At 36.7% G+C, this 22111-nt stretch overlaps 1 long non-coding RNA gene across 2 annotated transcripts; it reads right to left on the reverse strand.

Annotated features, from left to right (window-relative positions):
* Nucleotides 1-932: 932 nt before the first annotated feature.
* Nucleotides 933-21392, reverse strand: LOC131826974 (uncharacterized). 2 transcript variants are annotated; one of them, XR_009351819.1, is made up of 4 exons: nucleotides 20958-21392; nucleotides 8971-9113; nucleotides 8496-8583; nucleotides 933-1152 (listed from the first exon to the last, which is right to left on the reverse strand). It is a non-coding gene; the product is annotated as an uncharacterized LOC131826974 (long non-coding RNA). The 2 variants fall into 2 exon arrangements; XR_009351818.1 differs by having other exon boundaries at nucleotides 8960-9113.
* Nucleotides 21393-22111: the final 719 nt, after the last annotated feature.

Below are 22111 nucleotides of genomic sequence, written 5' to 3' on the forward strand. Positions count from 1 at the left end.
GCAAATGAAAAAAAATTAATATTTGGTGGTGCATTTGTTCTCAAGTGTAATGGATCTCCAAAATACTTTACATACTCATTTTGCAGTTAGATTACCAGAACTTCCTTACATGTGTGGTACAAGTTTTTAAAGTTCTTGACTTTTTTTTTTCTTTTTAAGATTTTATTTGTTTGACAGAGAGAGATCACAAGTAGGCAGAGAGGCAGGCTGAGAGAGAGGAGGAAGCAGTCTCCATGCTGAGCAGAAAGCCTGATGTGGGGCTTGATCCCAGGACACTGGGATCAGGACCTGAGCCAAAGGCAAAGGCTTTAACCCACTGAGCCATCTAGGCACCCCAAAAGTTCTTGACTTTTATTTTAACTTTTCCCTATTAATACTTTCAGTTTTATGTGATAAATCTGTCTTTACTTTATGCCCTCTCCTTGATTACTTGGAAAGTATTTCCCTACCCTAAGATGCATTCAATTTTCAAAATCATCTTAAAATTTCATTGAAATGTTTATTATCTACATCTAGAATTTGTTTTGATTTATGTGGCGAAAAGGGAATTTATGATTTCCTAAATAGAGGCAAGTCATTGCTGTATATGATAAGTAATCTTCTTTCTCTACATGTTTAAGAGGTCAATTTTATGAAATACCCAAGTTATACATGTAAGAATATATGAATATATGTGAATCACCCCACATGCACATATCCACATGCATGCAAACACCTGGATCCAGGCATTTTGCCCTGATTCATTGATTACCCATTGATATTTACCATAGTACTTCTTACTGACTATTCATTAAATTACATATTATATTAGTCACTAAACTTCACTCGATATTCACTTGGTAACCAAATTAAATAGTTGAATGTAGTATATAACATCTCAGCTTTACAAACACATTTTACAATATTGTAAGACAATGCACCATTTATTATTCTTGTTTTCAAATTTTTTTTTTATTATTTTACTTCATTTTAAAAAGCGGTACAGTATTGGGGCGCCTGGATGGCTCAGTTGTTAAGAGTCTGCCTTCGGCACAGGTCATGATCCTAGGGTCTTGGGACTGAGCCCTGCATTGGGCTCCTTGCTCAGTGGGAAGCCTGCTTCTCCCACTCCCACTGCTCGTGCTTGTGTTTCCCATCTTGCTACGTGTCCCTCTGTCAAATAAATAAATAAAATCTCTAAAAAAAAAGTGTTACAATATTAAAAGATTATCTCAAAACACATTACAAAAATGTTACATTTGACACAAAAAGGAGAGTCATCTCAAGATTGGAATAAATATAGGGAGAAATGTTTTCTACAGAACTGGGATAAAACTAGATTCCAAGGATTTGCTCAACCCTATTATCATTCATCCAGTGCCTTACTGAGTACACACAAACCTTTCAGTAAATATTCATTGATTGATTGAAAAACACATTTGAAACCATTTAAAGTGTGAATTATTTGTTCAAGTTGTACAAATAAAATTACACAAATAGAAAACTCCCTTTTACAAGTTTATGAGACATGAGTTTGAATCAACAGTTAATACATGTTCATTGGCTAGTTGTAAAAAATCTCAATTGTTTTATAGTATATACAACAAAGTAGAAGATACAGTGAGTCTCAAAAAGCTTGTAATAAAATCAAAAGAGGTAATGTGCATTTAACCATTACAGGGAAATTAAGAATTCTGAGGATAAGGAAATTTGCAAGGTCTGGAATTTCCCAGGTTCTGTAAAGAAGGCTAAAGAATGATGGCATTTCTCCTCGGGGCCATAACAATTTACAGGGCAAATGTCAGCACAGTGGAGATTCTCCCCTCTAGTACTCAGAACTCCTAATGAGAGAGCTTTGATGAACTATTCCCCTGGAAGCAAGTAAACTTCTTATGTACATGACAATTATCATAGGTGGAATTATTTGTGAAAATATTTCCAAATATTTGGAAAAAAACAAAACATATTCTTAGTTCCTTTGTGCATAATGTGCATTCCCCTCACCCCCCTGTTTTTTAAAAAACTTTTTGCTTTCTTCTCTTTTTAAAATTCCATGTCCAGGTAAGAAACTTGTGTTCATGACGGAGGGTATCAACTAAGTATTCAGTTCTGTATTCTATAACTCGTAGTGCTGCCCAGCTGTTTAGGTTATCTATTTCCCACATAGACATACTGTAAGCACAGCATATGCTAACAAAAGAAATAAGGAATAGCAGATAAAATATATTTAAGCCCACCATATTGTTATGCTTGTAGACATGATGTCGGGATCTCTAGGGGAGTAGAGTAGGACCTTGAATAGGTTTGACTGTTGGTGCACTAGACTAAGATACCTGAGAGAAAAAAGCAGAGCACTAAAAAAAAAAAAAAAAAATAGAATAAACTAAAATAAAACAAAGCCCTTAACAACTCAATGAAAAAAATCTATCAAGATTAAAACCTAAATATTTAGATAATACTTCACATTCTTAATGTATATATATTATCTGTCCTTAAAAACCTCTATAATATTTTATGTTTGAAGAATTAAGTTCCAAAGAAAATGCTTCACAATAGATATATCACCTTGAGCTTTTTATTTCATATTTTATCCTGGCTTGTTTATGAATTATCTGCTCCATTAGGTCTTTACTCCAATAACCTTAGAAGATCCCTTGAGATTCCCATTCTAGTGACTATAGGGTGATATTTATACCTTTCAGAAATAAATACTTTTATTTTGAAATTGCTTATGAAGGGGTTAAGGCAGTTAATCACATTTTTTTAAACACATTTTTTTCCCTAATGAAATACCAAGAGAATGAAAATAAATAGATGGATTTATGGATGTATACCAAAACATCACTAAAGCTTAGTCGACTCAGTATACGAAGCCACTTTAGTAATCAGTAGAAATCACTGTCAAATCCGTTGGACAGTAACAATTGAAGTCAATAGTAAAGTCAGTCAGAATCATCCCTCCAACTACATTGTATCCTAGCTCAGTTATCTAGCCTCTGCAGTCATGGTTCCAGATAGTGAACCCTTTTTGTCACTATCATTCTCTTTCATTCTTCCTCTTTTATCTACAAATACTCTATAGAAAATAGATTTATGTAGCCCAGTTTTAACACTAGAGTTTCAATATAAAAGTGAAACAGTCTCTCTCTCTCTTTCTCTCTTAAACCAATTTAAGAAAGGAGAGAGGAACTCCTGAGGCCCAAGTGTCCTCAGTAATTTCTTTTTGGTTTTGCTATGTGGTAATGGCTGAAAATGGGCTGTTCATAGACTCAGGATGAATTGCAGCAAGGTACACACTTCTCTGGAAGGCCCTGAGAGCTAATAGATAATTTATGCTGGGGATATAATTTCACAATAATTTAATAGTTATCAGTCATGTGTTAATAATTATTCTTCCTAGCAGTTCACAAAGGAGAATAGGGGTGCAGAGTATTTAACAACTAAAACATAGTCCTTTGGACTTCTTTTTTTTTTTTTTTAAAGATTTTATTTATTTTATTTGACAGACAGAGATTACAAGTAGGCAGAGAGGCAGGCAGAGAGAGAGGGGAGGAAGCAGGCTCACTGCTGAGCAAAGAGCCCGATGTGGGGCTCGATCCCAGGAACTGGGATCATGACCTGAGCCGAAGGCAGAGGCTTTAACCCACTCAGCCACCCAGGCGCCCCATAGTCCTTTGGACTTCTTAACCTTTTGGAATACTGATGTTCTAATCCAAGTAGATAATCCAAGTCTTAATGATTAATAGAAGATCTTTCCATGATTTTCTGTTCTGGTCTACCCTTGCCTCTAAGCTCTCCCAAAGAACCCTCACCAATAGAGAGTATGATGGTCATGATCGACTAATGAGAATCCGTGTAAATGTATATTATCTATTAATATCAACTTTATGATGACTCAGCTACAATACCTCTCCATTCATGACTGGCATGTTAAGAATTGTACTACCTCATATTATTGGTATAATTAAATGAATTGATACATTATATTAAAGCAGAGTAAGCACTCAATAGACATTAATTTACTCTTCTGTCTCTTGCTATAGCTGCCACTGTTGTAAACAACTGTTTTGGACACCAACCTGCATGGCAGCCTCACCTTCCTGGTCCCTCTCCAGGGCCCCATATCCTTTGGCCCATTGCAGCAATAAATTTGAAAGCATGTGGGAGTGAGGAAGGCACAGAATTCCATGTTACCATTTTGGTACAAGAGTTAAATAGGTTTTACCCTAAATTTCTTTCTACAGGGTTATGACTGAATCACAATTAAAAAAAAATTAACTGAAAATTCATAGTTAACAAAGGGGGATACAATCAGCAGCTAATTACAACTGCTGATCCATGTGGTTTATTTCAGAGTTCACTGGCCCAGGATTACCTTCAAGGATCCCCTAACAGTGTAGTATTCTAGCTGACAATTTGCTTGCAAGTAGCAAGGTCAGTTTGCCTCTCATGATCAGAAAAGTGGTGGAACATTCTCTTCTCAGTTCAATTATTATGAGGTCCAGAGAGAAAAGTTCTCCCACCAAAAGCTTGTCTTTTCAGTTCCCATTTTCTTTTTTTGTCCCAGAATCTGCATTTTCCTCTGAGTCATTTTCAATAAAATCTCTGATCTCTGCAATCTAACAATACAGTTTAATGTAGTTTAATCCATTCTAAGTATTCTAAAGAGAAGAAACATTTCTACCATCTGTCTCCTTCTGCCTTCTCATCCAGTCAAAAAACAGCAACGAAGTCAGCACACATAGAAAGTTCTCCATAAATCAAATGAACACAGTTATTTGTTGCTATTGTATCAGCACAGTATTGGTCACATGATGTATGCTTTGCTAATGTTCGGAATCCATGGTACAGTAGCTCACTGGCCTCATTCATCCCCTACTTACTGTGTTTTTCCAGAGTTTTACTTTCTTTCTGAATTCCTGTGTCTTTTATTTACCAGGTTTATTGTTCATTCCCACCAAACCATTAAGTTCTACAAGACCAGGGTTTTCTTGTCTGAAGAATCTCAAGCACTATAAATAGTATCTTACACATAGCAGGAACACACTAATTATTTATTAAATCAAGGAAAATGTAAGTAAAGGAGAGCAATGTACAGATAAAAAATTTGATCACTTCAACATGAATAATATTGGATGAATTCTAAAAATAACTTGTATTTGTGTTTTCTAAAGCACTCTTAAGAAGACCCATTTAATCTTCCCTCTCCTTCTTTCTCTTAGAGAAGTCTCATGCAGTTTCTATACATAAGTAGTTTTGATTGATTAATTATATTTTTATTAAAGTATGAGAAAATAATGTGAAAAAAAAAAAACACTGGAGGAATAATTTATGTGACCAAATGTAGGTATTTTAAAAATATTCTGATATGAGGTCAACATTCATCCATCAACTCAACATATATTTATTATATACTATGCATCTGGCTTTGAAAAAGAACGACAATATTACTGACCTAATTGTAATAGTTGTAAGCATATACGCAAACTGAATCACTTCAGAACATGCTAATGCAATGAAAATTTAGGATGTCACAGGCATGAGGACCTTGCTTTTTTTGGTCAAGGCAAACAGAGAGATAACTTCTGAATGGAGGCCAGAATGGAGATATTGCACATACTCTGAGAAGGCTAGAAAGAAAAGTTTTTCAGGAAGAGAGAAAAGCAAGTATGAAAGACAAGAGGTGAGCAAACTGGGCAGGTTTGCAGAATGGAATGAAGGCCAAGACATGGAGGAAATCACAGAGAAAGAGAACTGTGATGTGAGTTGAAGTCAGAAAGGTATCTGGGGTCGCTTGGGCGGCTCAGTTTGGTAAGTGTCTTCCTTTGGCTCAGGTCATGATGCTAGGGTCCTGAGATTGAGTCCCACATTGGAATAGTCTGCTCAGGGGGGAGCCTGCTTCTCCCTGTCCCTCTGCCTACCTCTCTCTCCCCCTGCTTGTGTTCATTTGCTTGCTCTCTCTCTCTCTCTCTGTCAAACAAATAACTAAATAAGTAAAATCTTTTTTTAAAGGTTTTTTTTTTTTAAGATTTTGTTTATTTATTTGTCAGAGAGAGAGAGAAAGAGAGAGAAGGAACGCACAAACAGGGGGAGAAGCAGGCAGAGGGAGAAGCAGACTCCCTGCTGAGCAAGGAGACCAATGTGGGACTGGATCCCAGGACTCTGGGATCATGACCTAAGCTGAAAGCAGATGTTTAACTGACTGAACCACCCAGGCATCCATTTTTTTTTTTAAGACTTTATTTATTTGTCAGAGAGAGAGAGAGAATAAAATAATCTCTTAAAAAGGGAGGAAGAAAGAAAGCAAGCAAGCAAGCAAGAAAGAAAGAAAGAAAGAAAGACAAGTTAAGACTAAACCATGCACTGCTATGTTTACCATGGGAGGAGTTTCACCTTTCTTTCTTGTTGACCTGTACTTCACTAGAAGTTTTCATATTTCTAAGTAACACAATTTGATTCACAATTTGATTCACTTTATGCTTTTAAAAATATCCTAGCTGTGAATAGAAGACTTGCACTAGTGAAAAAATATTTTTATCATGAGTAGTTTTCTTTTTCCTATTGAATTTTTCAGCAAGAAATAGTAATAAAAAGATAGTGTATTGAATTACCATTATAATCTACATATATGTCTTGCTTTTCATGCTTTTAAAGTCAAAATCTTATTCTTGAGCATTGCAAGTACAATTTTTTAATACTATTACTAATTCTTGTCTAAAATGTGTTCATTTCTTCACAACTAACCTAAATTCTCTAGGGTGTAGAGAAAAAAAAATTAATGACAGTTACTCCAGTCCAAGGATATCACTTTCTATGGAAATAATCCTAAGTCTTGGTTTACTTCAATCCTTTTTGGTGAAATTGCACATTAACCCTGGTAGATTGCAATGAGTAAAAATCATCAATATTTCACTTCTTACTCTCCCTAAAAAACTAAAATCCGATGGGCTAAAGTTAAAATTTAAACCACGATGTGGTATTAAATTCAGTTTTGGCAGTTAGTAGATATTTTTTATCCTACAACAACAGATGTGACTAAAAGAATTGATCTTGTTGACATGGCTACCCTTGAATGGATAGAAATCAATATTAACAATATCATCTACCATTGCACATTCTGGCAAGGAAATTTTTACCATTCATAAAGTCAGGTAGAGCTTGTTTTCCATTGTAGTGTCACAGCCTACTTCTGATGGAAAACATTTTTATCTGCAATTGGCTAAGTCATTTATCTTAGTGAGACAGCACGTGTAGCAGACAGCTTCAGCAACTAGATATAAGAAAACTGCCATCATTAATTATCCTGAGGGCTGAAATTGGGGTCCCTGAGTTCCTAGTAGCCAGCTCACAAAGACGGTAATAAAACTTGTGATTCAAACATAATTAAGTGCAATATATTGTCAATGCATTTTTCGTCACCTCTTTAAATGCAGGATCAACTCTAAGTCTATGTGAAGCTGATTGGTATGCAACCAAATTTCGTAGTGTTTAATGTGGATTTACTACCAGTATTGCATTTGAGCTTCCTGACAGGTTCCATGACAATCATTCATGTGTTATGGGTACCTTTAGCTCAGATCTACACAAACCGATAAAGTGGAACACTGAAACAATGCTGTAGGTAGTTTTTCTCCCATATTTTGATTTATTAAAATTTCATGAGAAAATTTCAGAGTAACACCAAGTTTCCATTTAAAACTATATTTCCTGTAGGAATGCCTAGGTGGCTCAGTTCGTTAAGTGGCTGCCTTCGACTCAGGTCATGATCCCTGGGTCCTGGGATTGAGTCCCACATCTGGCTCCTGGCTCAGCAGAGAGCTTGCTTCTCCCTCCCACTCTGCCTGCTGCTCTCCCTGCTTGTACTTTCCCTCTCTGTTAAATGAATAAATAAAACCTTAAAAAAATTATTTAAAAAAAACCTATTTTTTCTGTAAAGTTCATTTAAATTGCAATTATCCATTAGCACCAACATTTTGATGAAGAGGACATAATTTCAGAACATCTAATTGAATAAATATAATTTTATGAAAAATTTGCTGCACCTTTCTCCCTGATATAAGATATACAAATCTCGCTGACCCTTGTGGTTAATTAAATGTTAATTTAGCATTTATGCACTTTGCTATTGACCCTTATATTTTTCTATTGTAAACTTTATAGTTTTTGAATGCATTTCTACATATGCTTGTCTAATTCAATGCAGTTAGTTTCTGATTTTTCTACTTGATGAAATCTATAGAATTTTGCTATGCTATTCTTAACATTTACACTCATTCATCTCTTTAATATTTTCAGTCTGTTTAACACTGAGTTTGATTTTGTGGGTAATTTATTTTTTTTCTTTAAAATTACACCAGCATTTCCACTAAATTTAACCATGACTTTTATAAATTGATTTACCTATTTTTATTTTTCCTAAATTAGAAAAAAAAAAAGTCCTTATGCAGTGAAAGCCTACTCCACTTTTATTCAGAGAATTTCCTGAGTACTTAAATCAATGATTAAAATGCACATACCTGGAGCAAGATGGCAGAGGAGTAGGAGACCTATATATCATCAGTTCCCAGGAGTTCAGATAGGTAGTTATCAAACCATTCTGAACACCTACAAACTCAACAGGAGATAGAAGAAAAAAAAAATAACATCAATTCTAGGAACAGAAAGGCAACCACTTTCTGGAAGGTAGGACTTGCAGAGAGGTGAATCTGAGGCAATATACAGGAAGAGAGACCACAGGGGGTAAAGCCAGCTCCTGGCAAGTGGTAGAGCAGAAGAGTACAAAAATCAGAACTCTTAGAAGTCTGCTCCACTTAGGGACATCACCAGAGACTAAGTGGGGGGTGGAACCCTCATGGGGACAGTGTGGACTCAGGAACTATGGGGCCACAAAAAGACCAGGGGTGTCTGAGTGTAGCAGAGCTCCCAGGCATTGCAGTGGAGAAACCAGCTGCAAACACGGAGCCGAGTAGTAGGCTCTCACCTCAGGGTTACCTTAAACCATGATTTGAGTCACCGTTGGGCCACTGCTCTTCCAGCACAGACACCACAAGTGGCATATCCTCCTGCCTACTCTGGAAGGAGAGGCATGGGAGTGCACTGCAGAAATCTGCTGAATTTGGAGATCCCAAGTGGACCTGTGTGCCAGAGACAGAAATGCTCTGTCACAGGCTTGGTGAGCTTGGAGTGCAGCTGTACACCAGGGTAATGGGAATGATTGCTTTTCTCGAGGGTGCACTGAGGAGTGGGGCCCTGACCTCTGAGCTCCCACAGTGCCAGAGATTGGGAGGCCGCCATCATCATTCCCATCGTCCAAAGCTGTACAGAAAGCATTCAGAGAACAAAAGCTACCACAAGAACAAACACGAGCAGATTGTTCAGCCTGGCCCCTGGCAAGGGCAATGCAATTCCACCTCGGCCAAAGACATTTGAGAATCATGACAATAGACCCCTCCCCCAGAAGATCAGCAAGACCGAGTTCATTAATTAATGAGAATGCAGAACTCCAGAGCTAAAGTAATGCAACACATGGAATTCATGGCTTTTTCTCCATGATTCTTTAGTCTTTCAAACTTAAATCTTTTATTTTATTTTTTCTTATTCTACTTTTTAAAAACATTTCTCTTTCTTATTTTAACAATTTTTAACTATTTTATCTTATCAATACCTTTTTAAAAAATCTTTTTTTTAAATTTTCATTGTTATAGTCATATTCTATCCCTTCATTGTATTTAACCTTATTTTTTGGATACTTAAAGGTTTTTCATTCTTTAGAATTTTGGGATACAGTTTCTTCTAATACATCAAAATATACCCTAAATCTAGCACATGGCTTTGTTCTGGTCTCCAGCCTGATCATATTTTTCCTCTTTTATTTTTTTTTAAACCAAATATTTATCAATTCCTTTTTTAGAATCTTTTAAAATTTTCATCTTTATGGTCATATTCCATCTCTTCATCATGTTTACATATATATATATATATATATATATATATATATATGTTTTTCTTTCTTTAAAATTTTGGGAGGTAGTTTCTTCTAACAGACCATAATACACCAAAAAATCAAGTGTGTCATTCTGCTCTATTGACCAGTCTAATATGCTAATATATTCTTTTTTTTCTTTTTTCCTCCTTTTTTCTGCCCACAGTTATAGGTCTCTTCTGATTTGGTTAGTGTATATCTGTCTGGGGTTGTTGCTACTTTTAAAATATTTTGTTCTCTCATTAATCTATTCTTATATAGATAAAATGACAAGGCAGAAAAACTTATGACAAAACAGAAGAGAAGAAGAGGCAATACTGATGGCTAGGGACCTAATCAATATGGACATAAATTATATGTCAGAACTGGAGTTCAGAATGATGATTATCAAGGTACTCACTAGGCTCAAAAAAAGCATAGAAGACACTAGAGAATCCTTTTCTGGGGAAATAAAGTCCCTTTATGGAGAAATAAAAGAACTTAAATCTAACCAAGTTGAAATCAAAAAAGCTATTAATGAGGTGCAACAAAAAATGAAGACTCTTATTTGCTAGGACAAATGGGGCAGAAGAGAGAATTAGTGATATAGAAGACCAACTGAGGGAGAATAAAAAAGCTGAGCAAAAAAGGACAAACAACTACTGGACCATGAGGGGAGAATTCAAAAGATAGGTGATACCATAAGACAAAAAAAAAATTAGAATAATTGGGATTCCAGAAGAACAAGAAAGAGATAGACGGGCAGAAGGTATATTGGAGTGAATTACAGTAGATATGGCAAAGGGAAAAAGCATCAAAATCCAGGAGGCACAGAGAACACCCCCTCATAATCAATAAAAATAGGTTCACACCCTGTCATCTAATAGTAAAACTTACAAATCTCGGTAACAAAAAGAAAATCCTGAAAGCAGCGTGGGACAAGAAGTCTGTAATATACAATGGTAGAAACAGTAGGTTGGCAACACACTTATCCACAAAGACCTGGCAGGCCAGAAAGAACTGGCCTGATATATTCAGAGCACTAAATGAGAAAAATATGCAGATAAGAATACTACATCCTGCTAGGCTGCCATTGAAAATAGAAGGAGAGATAAAAATCTTCCAAGATAAACAAAAATTAAAAGAATTTGCAAACACCAAACCAGCCCTAGGGAAATATTGAAAGGAGACCTCTAAGCAATGAGAGAGCCTAAAAGTAGTAGACCAGAAAGGAACAGAGACAATATACAGTAACAATCTCCTTACAGGTAATACAATGGCACTAAAGTCATATCTTTCAACAGTTACCCTGAATGTAAATGGGCTAAATGCCCCAATTAAAAGACACAGGGTATCAGAGTGGATAAAAAAAAATACCCATCAATATGCTGTCTATAAGAAACTCATTTTGGACCCAAGGACACTCCTGGAATTAAAGTGAGGGGGTGGAAAACAATTTACCATGCTAATGGACACCTAAATATAGCTGCGGTGAAAATCCTCATATCAGATCAATTAGATTTTAAGCCAAAGACTATAATAAGAGATGAGGAAGGACACTGTATCATACCCAAAGGATCTGTCCAACAAGAAGATCTAACAATTTTAAATATCTATGCCCCTAACATGGGAGCAGCCAACTATATAAACCAATTAATAACAAAACAAAGAAACACATAGACAATAATACAATAATAGTATTGTTACCTCACTGAAGTGGACAGATCATCTAAGCAGAAGATCAACAAGGAAATAACATCTTTAAATGACACACTGGGCCAGATGGACATCACAGATATATGCAGAACATTCCAACACAAAGCAACAGAATGCACATTCTTCTCTAGTGTGCATGGAACATTCTCTGGAATAGACCACATCCTGGGTTACACAAATCAGGTCTCAACCAGTACCAAAAGAATGGAATCATTCTCTGCATATTTTCAGACTACAAGGCTCTGAAGTTAGATCTCAATCACAAGAGGAAAGTTGGAAAGACTCAAATACATGGAGGCCAGAAAGCATTCTGCTTCTTTGGAAATTAAAAAAGAATTTAAAAAAAAATTCATGGACACAAATGAAAATGAAAACACAAGTGTTCAAAATCTTTGGGACACAGAAAAGGTGGTCCTGAGAGGAAAGCATATAACAATACAAGCCTTTCTCAATAAACAAGAAAGTTCTCACATACACAACCTAACCCTACACCTAAAGGAGCTGGAGAGAGAACAGCAAAGAAAACCTAAACCCAGCAGGAGAAAAAATAATAAAGATCAGAGCAGAAATCAATGAGATAGAAACCAAAGGAACAGTAAAAATAAATAAATAAATAAATAAATAAATAAAATCGATGAAACTAGGGGCTGACCCTTTGAAACAATTAATAGATTGATAAACCCCTGGCCAGATTTATCAAAAAGAAAAAAAAAAGAGGACCGAAATAAATAAAATCATGAATGAAAGAGGAGAGATCACAACCACACCAAAGAAATACAAACAATTATAAGAAATTATGAACAGCTATATGCCAGCAAATTTGATAATCTGAAACAAATGGATGTATTTCTAGGATGTATAAACTACCATAACTGAACCAGGAAGAAATAGAAAACCTGAACAGACCCATCACCAGGAAGGAGATTGAAGCAGTTGTCAAAAATCTCCCTACATACAAGGGCTTTCCAGGGGAATTCCACCAAATATTTAAGGAAGAATTAATACCTATTCTCCTGAAACTGTTCCAAAAAATAGAAATGGAAGGAAAACTTCCAAACTCATTTTATGAGGCCAGCATTACCTTGATCCCCAAACCAGACAAGGATCCCATCCAAAAAGAGAATTACAGACCAATATCCTTGATGAACACAGATGTGAAAATTTTCACCAAAATACTAGCCAATAGGATCTAACAGTACATTAAAAGGATTATTCACCATGACCAAGTGGGATTTATTCTAGGGCTGCAAGTTTGGTTCAACATATGCAAATCAATCAATGTGATACAATGCATTAATAAAAGAAAAAACAAGAACCATATGATACTGGGGCACCTGCGTGACTCAGTGGGTTAAAGCCTCTGCCTTCGGCTCAGGTCATGATCCCAGGGTCCTGAGATCGAGCCCCACAGTGGGCTCTCTGCTCAGCAGGGAGCCTGCTTCCCTCTCTTTCTGCCTGCCTCTCTGCCTACTTGTAATCACTGTCTGTGAAATAAATAAGTAAAATCTTAAAAAAAAAAAAAAAAAGAACTATATGATACTCTCAATAGATGCTGAAAAAGCATTTGACAAAGTACAGCATCCTTTCTAGATCAAAAGTCTTCACAGTGTAGGGATAGAGGGTACACACCTCGATATTATCAAGTTCATCTATGAAAAACCTACAGTGAATATCATTTTCAATGGGGAAAAACTGAGCGCTTTTCCCCTAAGGTCAGGAACATGGCAGGGATATCCAATGTCACCACTGCTATTCAACATAGTACTAGAAGTCCTAGCCTCAGCAATCAGACAACAAAAAGAAATAGAAGGCATCTGAATCAGCAAAGAAGTCAAACTCTCACTCTTTGCTGATGATACGATGCTTTATGTGGAAAATGCAAAAGACTCCACTCCAAAACTGCTAGAACTCATATAGGAATTCAGTAAAGTGTCAGGATATAAAATCAATGCATAGAAATCAGTTGCATTTCTATACACCAACAGCAAGACAGAAGGAAGAGAAATTAAAAACTTGATCCTACTTACACTTGCACCCCAAACCATAAGATACCTAGGAATAAACCTAAACAAAGAGGCAAAGAATTTTTACACAGAAAACTATAAACTACTCATGAAAGAAATTGAGGAAGACACAAAGAAATGGAAAAATGCTCCATGCTCATGGATCAGAAGAACAAATATTGTGAAAATGTCTATGCTACCCAAAGCAATCTACACATTTAATGCAATCCTTATCAAAATACCATCATTTTTTTTCAAAGTGGAACAAATAATCCTAATATTTACATAGAACCAGAAAAGACCCCAAATAGCCAGAGGAATGTTGAAAAGAAAATCAAAGTTGGTGGCATCACAATTCTAGATTTCACGCTTTATTAAAAAGCTGTAATCATCAGGACAATATGGTACTGGCACAAAAATAGACACATATATCAATGGTGCAAAATAGGGAGCCCCAAAAATGGACCCTCAACCCTGTGGTAAACTAATCTTCAACAAAGCAGGAAAGAATGTCCAATGGAAAAAAGACAGCCTCTTCAACAAATGGTGTTGGGAAAATTGGATAGCCACGTGCAGAAAAAATGGAACTGGACCATTTCCTTTCACCACACACAAAAATAGACTCAAAATGGATGAAAGACCTCAATGTGAGACAAGAATCCATCAAAATCCTTGAGGAGAACACAGACAGCAACCTCTTTAACTCAGCCACAGCAAATTCTTCCTAGAAACATCACCAAAGGCAAGGGGAAGCAAGGGAAAAAATAAACTATTGGAGCTTCATCAAGATCAAAAGCTTTCACCCAGCAATGGAAACAGTCACCAGAACCAAAAGACAACTGACAGAATGGGAGAATATATTTGCAAATGACTTATCAGTAAAGGACTAGTATCAAAAATTTATAAAGAACTTACCAAACTCAACACTCAAAGAACAAACAATCCAATCAAGAAATGGGCAGAAGCGTTGCTGGGGGCTGTGGGAGAAGGGTAGTGTGGCTGGGTTACGGACTTTGAGGAGGGTGTGTGCTATGGTGAGTGCCATGAATTATGTAAGACTGATGATTCACAGACCTGTGCTCCTGAAACAAATAATACATTATATGTTAATAAAAAAAGCAAATACCTGTTATAAATGTCTCCACCGACCCATACCCCACTGGATTAAATTTAAAGAATATTGTAATATGTAAGTTTGCTTCAGGTAGAATTTCTAAGCTTGATTTAAAAAAGTAAAATTTATAAATCATTCTGAGACATCTATGATTTATAAAAACACTCACTATTTACCTGTCATGGATTCGTATTTATGTGTGTGTGTGTGTGTGTGTGTGTGTGTGTGTGTGTGTGTATTTTAAGTCATCAGTGGATCTGGGAGAATTTGTTGGCTTGGCATGATCATGGAAAAGCCATGTTTCACCAAACATGAAAGAAAATAATGAAAAACTTTCTATGTATCTTTTGTTCTGATCTTTTCCCCCTTATTTTGCCATTGACTTAAAAATGGAGACAAGATTTGGTAACACTGTTTGCCAATTTCAGCAAAGATGTTGGTGTTTGCCTTCTCCTGTAAAGTGTACATACCTGTAGAAACACATTACAACTTGAGCACATTGAAATTTTCTTCCTGGCTGTGAGTAGTGTGTGTGTGTGTGTGTGTGAACATGTGTGTAAAGTATTTAGGTTTCATACATAATTGGAAAGTCAAGAGTATGGGAACACTGTATAAATTGAAGCAGGAGACAGAGAATGAAGGAGGATACCTATAAAGAGGTTTCCCCATTTCATGATTTCCCGTGTATTTGCCCTTCTCATAATTCAAACAATTATACATGTTTGAAACAAATAGCATCATAAACGTCTTAAAAACGCACTAACAACAACTCCATCCAGGTTTTCAAGGGAAATGCTGGTGGTTTCGGAGCGTTTTTTTCCTTTTGACATCTGAGGTCATCATCAAGTACAACCATTAGTCTCTTTGGTGTCCTACTAAGTGACAGGATTCTGATAGGGGCAGAACCCAACTGACTCAGTGTAGCAAGTATCATACTTTTGACTCATTTGCAGACCTTTTACTTTTACGATGCCATCTGCAGGGAAATAAATCATCATAAAGTTGACTGAGTGTGTCCTATATTCATCTGCTTGACTGTGTTTGATGTAATTGACTGACAACAATAAAGAGAATTAGAGAAAAGAGGCATCAGTATTGTCAACTGGGTGTCACACACAACTTCCAAAGGATGGTCAGGATATGGATGGCCTGAGAAGAAGGAAGCCATCCAAGGAGAACAGAAACAGATAACACAGAAAGAGCATGACAGCATGGCATCTGTGTTTGTGTGGGGAGGGCATTGCATGTGTAAGAAGAGAGGAGGGGTATTTCTCACAGTTAAAAGGTAAGTCTGATTGAAATAGATCAGTTGTTAACTAATAGGAGATGGTTTTAAGACTGTAGATTTCGCTGAAGTTATTGGATACCATAATTTGGGTTTCCTGTCTCTCTTTCTTTCTTTCTTTCTTTCTTTCTTTCTTTCTTTCTTTCTTTCTTTCTTTCTTTCTTTCATTTTTAAAAAGATTTTATTTATTATTTGACAGAGAGAGACACAGCAAGAGAAGGATCACAAGCAGGGAGAGTGGGAGAAGGAGAAGCAGGCTTCCCACCAAGCAGGGAGTCCAGTGCAGGGCTAGATCCCAGGACCCCGGGATCATGACCTCAGCCAAAGGCAGATGCTTAATGACTGAGCCACCCAGGCACACCTCGCTTTACTTTCATATCACATTTGTCATCTCAGCACAGTAGCACTTGTAGCATACTGAGGAAAAGCTAATTATCTTGAAGAAAGCATTCTGTATAGTCTGTGGCTTTCATGTTTTTTTCCTGCTTTGTTTACCAGAATATGAACCTAATAGAAGATCAGTGTCCAGACAGAATCAGGACATTTATAGGCAGCAAAAACCTGAAGTGTTTTTAAGATATTGTATAAAGAAAATGTAGAAAATCCATGAAACCATATCTGCTAAGACAGCTACGTATATTACTCTAAATATTTGTAAACCATGAACTACAACACCCACATTTTTTTTTTTATTAGTAAAGAACAAATGGAATTCATTGGCCAGATTTTTTCTGATGGTCTGATTGGATGTGTTGCCTGTGCATCTCCCTCTTGACTCAAGATTCTTGTTTATTACTCAAATAGTTCTTAACATTTTCTTGTTAATTCCTCCAACCGCTTTTGACATTCTAGCTCTTCTTTTTCCAACTTGAATATTCCTGTGTGTACGATCTTTCTGTAGGGCAGCAGTCTTCTGAAATGCGAGAAATGTTTTTTTTTAAACTTCTCTTGGATGATTTTGTGAATAGAGTCAATCTAAGCAGAAAAAAAAATGAAAGCCTATGTGGCACTTATCTAGGTTGATTTATATATTTATTTTTAATTTTACTTATTTTTTAAACGATTTTGTTATTTATTTATCTGACAGAGAGAGAGAGAGCACACAAGCTGGGAGGAGAGGCAGAGGGAGAGGGAGAAGAGGAGTCCCCGCTGAGCATGGAGTCCAATGTGGGACTCGATCCCAGGACCCTTACATCATGGCTGAGCTAAAGGCAGATGCTTAACGACTGAGCCACCCTTGTGCCCCATGTTGATTTTTTTTACTTCTCACCTTTGAATTATCTCAGTGTTAGAAACTTGGATACTTTAAACTGAGTCTTACAGGTAGTTGCTCCAGGCATCGTTGTTAATCAGTATAGGAAGGCAGAATATGCCAAAGCAAAATATGCTTTGAGCTGAAGACAATTGAGAAGAAGCATATGCAAGAAAAGTCAGCCCCTCCACCAAGCAGGCATTTCTCTAAAAGCGGGACATAAATTTACAAGCTTTTCCCCCCTCCTCTCTACCAGAAAGCACAAAAGTTAATCAGTGAAGATAACTTTAAAGATTTCTTTCTTTATTTTAGAGAGAGAGGAAAAGCCTGAGCAGGAGGAGCAGAGGGAGAGGGGGAGAGAATCATAAGCAGACTCCACGCTGAGCACAGAGCTTGATGTGTGGCTTGATCTCTTGACCCTGAGATCACGACCCTGAGATCAAGATCCTGAGCCAAAACCGAGAGTTGGATGCTGAACCAAGTGTGCCAACCAGATACCCCTAGTGGAGATAAGTTTCAACTCTATCAACCTGTCCAGCACTCAAGGGCTCTGCAGAACAAGCTTTACTAACTAGTCTGTATCTGCCATTATTTTCCCATATATTTGCCTTTCCACAATTGGCTGCCCCTTGAGATTTAAGGTTCTTTTCTCCTGTCCTGTCACTTTTAGAAAAATGTATTATTTCTTTGTTAAGATATTACATAAGCCCAGTTCTAACCAAATCTTTGAGTTACCCATCTCTGGGTACTCTCAAATGCCACATGGACTTCTGAACCTTTTAATAAACTTTTGGGTTTTTTTTCCCTCTTATTTATCTGTCTTTGTCCAGTGTAATTTATAAGCCATCGGCAGGAAAACCTAAGATTGGTAGAGGAAGATATTTTTCCTCCCCTGGGTCATTTAATTCCAAAACCCTGTGGATCCCTCAGCAAATACTTATGGCTATGTAATTTCATTCCATGCCTAGACATAATATTCAGTATAAGAACCTTGAGTGCTAGCTATACAATGCTGAGAAAATCCTTTGTGCACCCAACCTCCCCATACGGTATAGCTCTAAAGATGGATAGCAGCAACAAACCTAGTGAACCCCTGTGCAGAGAGTGAAATAGGAATGACAGATAGCATGACAAATAGAAGAAAGAGTCAATTAATCAGTCAACATTGATGCAGGGTGCTCCTACTACAGTCCATGCTGGTCATAAAAATAGGGGATGACATAGGCCTTGCCTTAGATCTCCTGACTTGGAGATCAAATATTTATTCTAGTATTTCTAAATATTTATCTCAATATTCCAAAATTCCCAGTTTATTAAATTCTTAATTTTTAAGAGCAAATGGTGACATTAAAAAGAGTTAAATATGAAGGTCTTATGGAATCATCAGGCCTGACATGTTTAAGGAAAATTTTTTTTGGTAGGACTTCTGTAGCAAGATTTCTGGAACAAACATGAAAGGTATTGTATGAAGCAGGAACCAAAGTATCAGAGAAGCTGAAGACAGACTAACGGTGGCATATTCTGGAAATAGTGAGGAGATTTCACGTCAGAGAAGCTATCACCAAGACAGAGCCTGAAGTAACAGAAGACCATCTGTTCAGCCATCAGAAATGCCATGATTTACTCAGCATTGGGGCAACAATTCAAGGGACAAGAATGAAATGTGTTGAAAAAAATTTCAGCAATTAAGACAGCTTTGAAATCATGTTTCTTACGGATGGTCTGTTGACATTCTGCACGTAATAGGTGTCCAAAGAATGCCAGAGAATTATTGTCTGGTCAGAATAAAATATGTCTCTTTAAAAGCTAAATTAAGGCTTTTATCTCCTGAATATGTTCTGACTTTGGAGATTTAGGATGATCAATTTCTATCACTGGTAGAGAGCCATACTCTGAATATTGAGTTGAAGATCTATCATTTGCTTGAGCTCTATTACAGTAGTTTAGTTTTTAAGACAACATTGCTCAAATAGTTTTCATGCAGGAGCTAGATAATAGATTGTAATACAGATTAGAAGACAATGCTGTCCATTTCTTCAGGGTACAAAGCAGGTGCAGTTATGTCTCTGCATGTGCATCTGATGCTTATGTATTTTAAATGTAAATTGTTTTCTTTAAAGAGAAAATACTATATTGAATACTGATGCAAAAGGATTATTTATTTGTGCTTTATTTTCCTGAATTGTGAAACTCATTTTCTACCTCTAATGAGAGCCCATGAAATGTTCCACAATGTTTGTAACAAATCTGGCTTTTGAGGAACAGATTTATATAAACTGTAGCTGGAATTTTTCTGTGTCTATATGTAATTTCTTTCTTTGTACAATTTTATGCAGGGTTATTATAATTTTATCTGTAGATGTGTTTAAGTATGTTTTGAGTAGTACGGAAAAATCAAAATTGGAAATTGAGCAAAGAATTCAAGATGAGTTCTCAAGACAAACAATCTTTAAATAATGAATTTTAGAAGATAAAATACTCCTGAAAAGGGCTTTACTATATAGAGCCCTATCTGAACGATTTCAAGTTGTGATATGGTAATCAAGACTTTTCTATAGGACTCCTTACAATTATCATCATTAAGAATAGTGCGGACATTATATATAATAAATGCTGAAGAGTCCTTCTTTGAAACTAATGGCCAATATAACAGAAATATTTACATGAGCATTTACATGAACAACTTTGTAATGAAGAGGAAGCCCAACTGTATAAGAACAAGTTGACTTCAATCTCAGTTTGAAGTTAAAGCATAATTTGGGATCACAGTGAGCATCTGTAATTACAGAGACGTGCTGTAGAATGGTATGTGTTCTTTTTCTGAAACTATTTCTGAAGAAGATAAATGAAGCATGATGGTGTACTTTTTCACTGGTTATATTTTCAATACCTCCTTTGTAATGAACCTAAGGGACTTGAGAGAAGAAAGACTGATACATCTGGACATGGAGATACCAGAATTGTCTCTTTATGCCATGATGAGCAAAAAAATAGTTGAATTCATCAGGGTAGCATAACTACAAAAAGACAGAAAGACCATGTATTAGTATTGTTGTAAAAGAGCTTGAACTCCACAAAAATCAAGTAAAAATGTGATAATTCAAAAGAGAATCTGAAAATAATAACAGAATGCATGTTCCTACCATCCTACCTTCTTAATTCCAGTTATATCCTCAAATATTGCTCCTGAATGAAACACTGCTGAGCAGACTGCTAAGGTCTCAGACTGCTGGGTAGGGAGGTAATGAAGGTAAGCATAATTAAGCGTAGTACTATCTAAACTCTGGGTTCTGAATAGCTGCTCTAATACTGTGCAAAGCTGGTTTGAAGTGTGGTGGTATGGGCTCCTTTCCCTCTGTAATGCATCACATCTACTCTTCTAATAAAATCATAGGCCTAGAGACCTTCTGAGGCAGGCCCTGTCCGGATAAGCCTATCACATGGGTGAGCCCAACCGAATGCATCTTTTCCAGATAAGCAATTCTGAAACAGAAAACTAGGAAGTGGTTGAAGCAAAACAGTAACTCATGCTGAAGTTTCCCCACATAAGGACAGAAAAGCAGAACCCTTGCTCCCCAAACCCAACCCCAAACTGGAATCTGGGGGGAAAAAAAAGAAAGAAAAGAAAAGGCACCCAGAAAGTTTACCTTCTCTTAGCCGGACAGATGCCTCTGGACCAAGTGTGGAGAATTCTGGGATGAGAAATCAATACTGAGGATCCTGGAGAATCAACCCATGGCCTGCTGAGAAGGTTGGCATCTAAATAAGTGTCTGGTCCTCAGAGTTCCCTGGTCTTGGGAGAAATGTTGGAATGTTGTAGCAGTAGACACTCTCTAATCTGCATGTTAGAGAAGAGCAAATTTTTCAACGACAGAGACTATGAAGTTGAAAGCGTTCTTGATGGAACTTCAGCAAAGGACAGGCGCTGCCAGCTCCCACATCACCAATGCCCAGTTGTGGGCCTCAAAGCACTTCCTGCCAGTTACATCCCTCAAGTTACCACGATAACGTGATCTGAATTATAAAGGCAAATAAAGCCAGGAGTAGATAAATGCTCAAGGGCATTCAGCACCTAGACACCAGAAGAGCGATGAAAAAACACCAAATAGGTAAGTTCTTTTATGAATTTGAATTTGGATTTAAATTTGAATCTAGCTTTGAAATTGAATCTGGAGGAAACCCATGTCGACTGTTATAGAAACCAAAAGGGAACTGGAGATGAATTCAATTCTTTAACAATAAGGCTTTCAGTTTCTAAACTATATAATTCTCTAATTTAAAAATCAGAAGAATTGAAGTACATGGTGATTATTAAAATTAGGCTGGTGTTCCATAATCTTAAAACAGTAAAAATGTAAAGAAATTGACAAGGGGCTTGTAATGCGTATCTGGGAAGTCTGCCATGTGAAATACAGAAGTTAAAGAAAAAGAAAATGAAAGAGGTTGGAGAAAGACGACAACTACTGAAATGGCAGACAATTTCCCACACCTATGCACATATGTACACACACACACACACACACACACACACACACACATCCATCCTAGATGCTTTGGCAGAAATTCTGTATTCTAAAATTTAAAAAAAAAAAAACTTCCAGCAGAAAAATGAATTATTTGCAACCACCCCCTCCGTTTCCCAAAGCAGCAATCATAGTCTGTTAGTCCAGCTTGTAAGGGGCACTTCTGTCTCCTACAAGAGCCGAACTTGTCTGTGTCTTTGCTGCAGCCAGGTCCCGAGTCTTGTATGTCTGTAACTTCAGCACTACTCACCGCTCCTTTCTTCCTTTCTTCATTCCTT

Source organism: Mustela lutreola, chromosome 3 (assembly GCF_030435805.1).
Source record: "Mustela lutreola isolate mMusLut2 chromosome 3, mMusLut2.pri, whole genome shotgun sequence".
In the NCBI taxonomy this organism is placed as follows: domain Eukaryota; kingdom Metazoa; phylum Chordata; class Mammalia; order Carnivora; family Mustelidae; genus Mustela; species Mustela lutreola.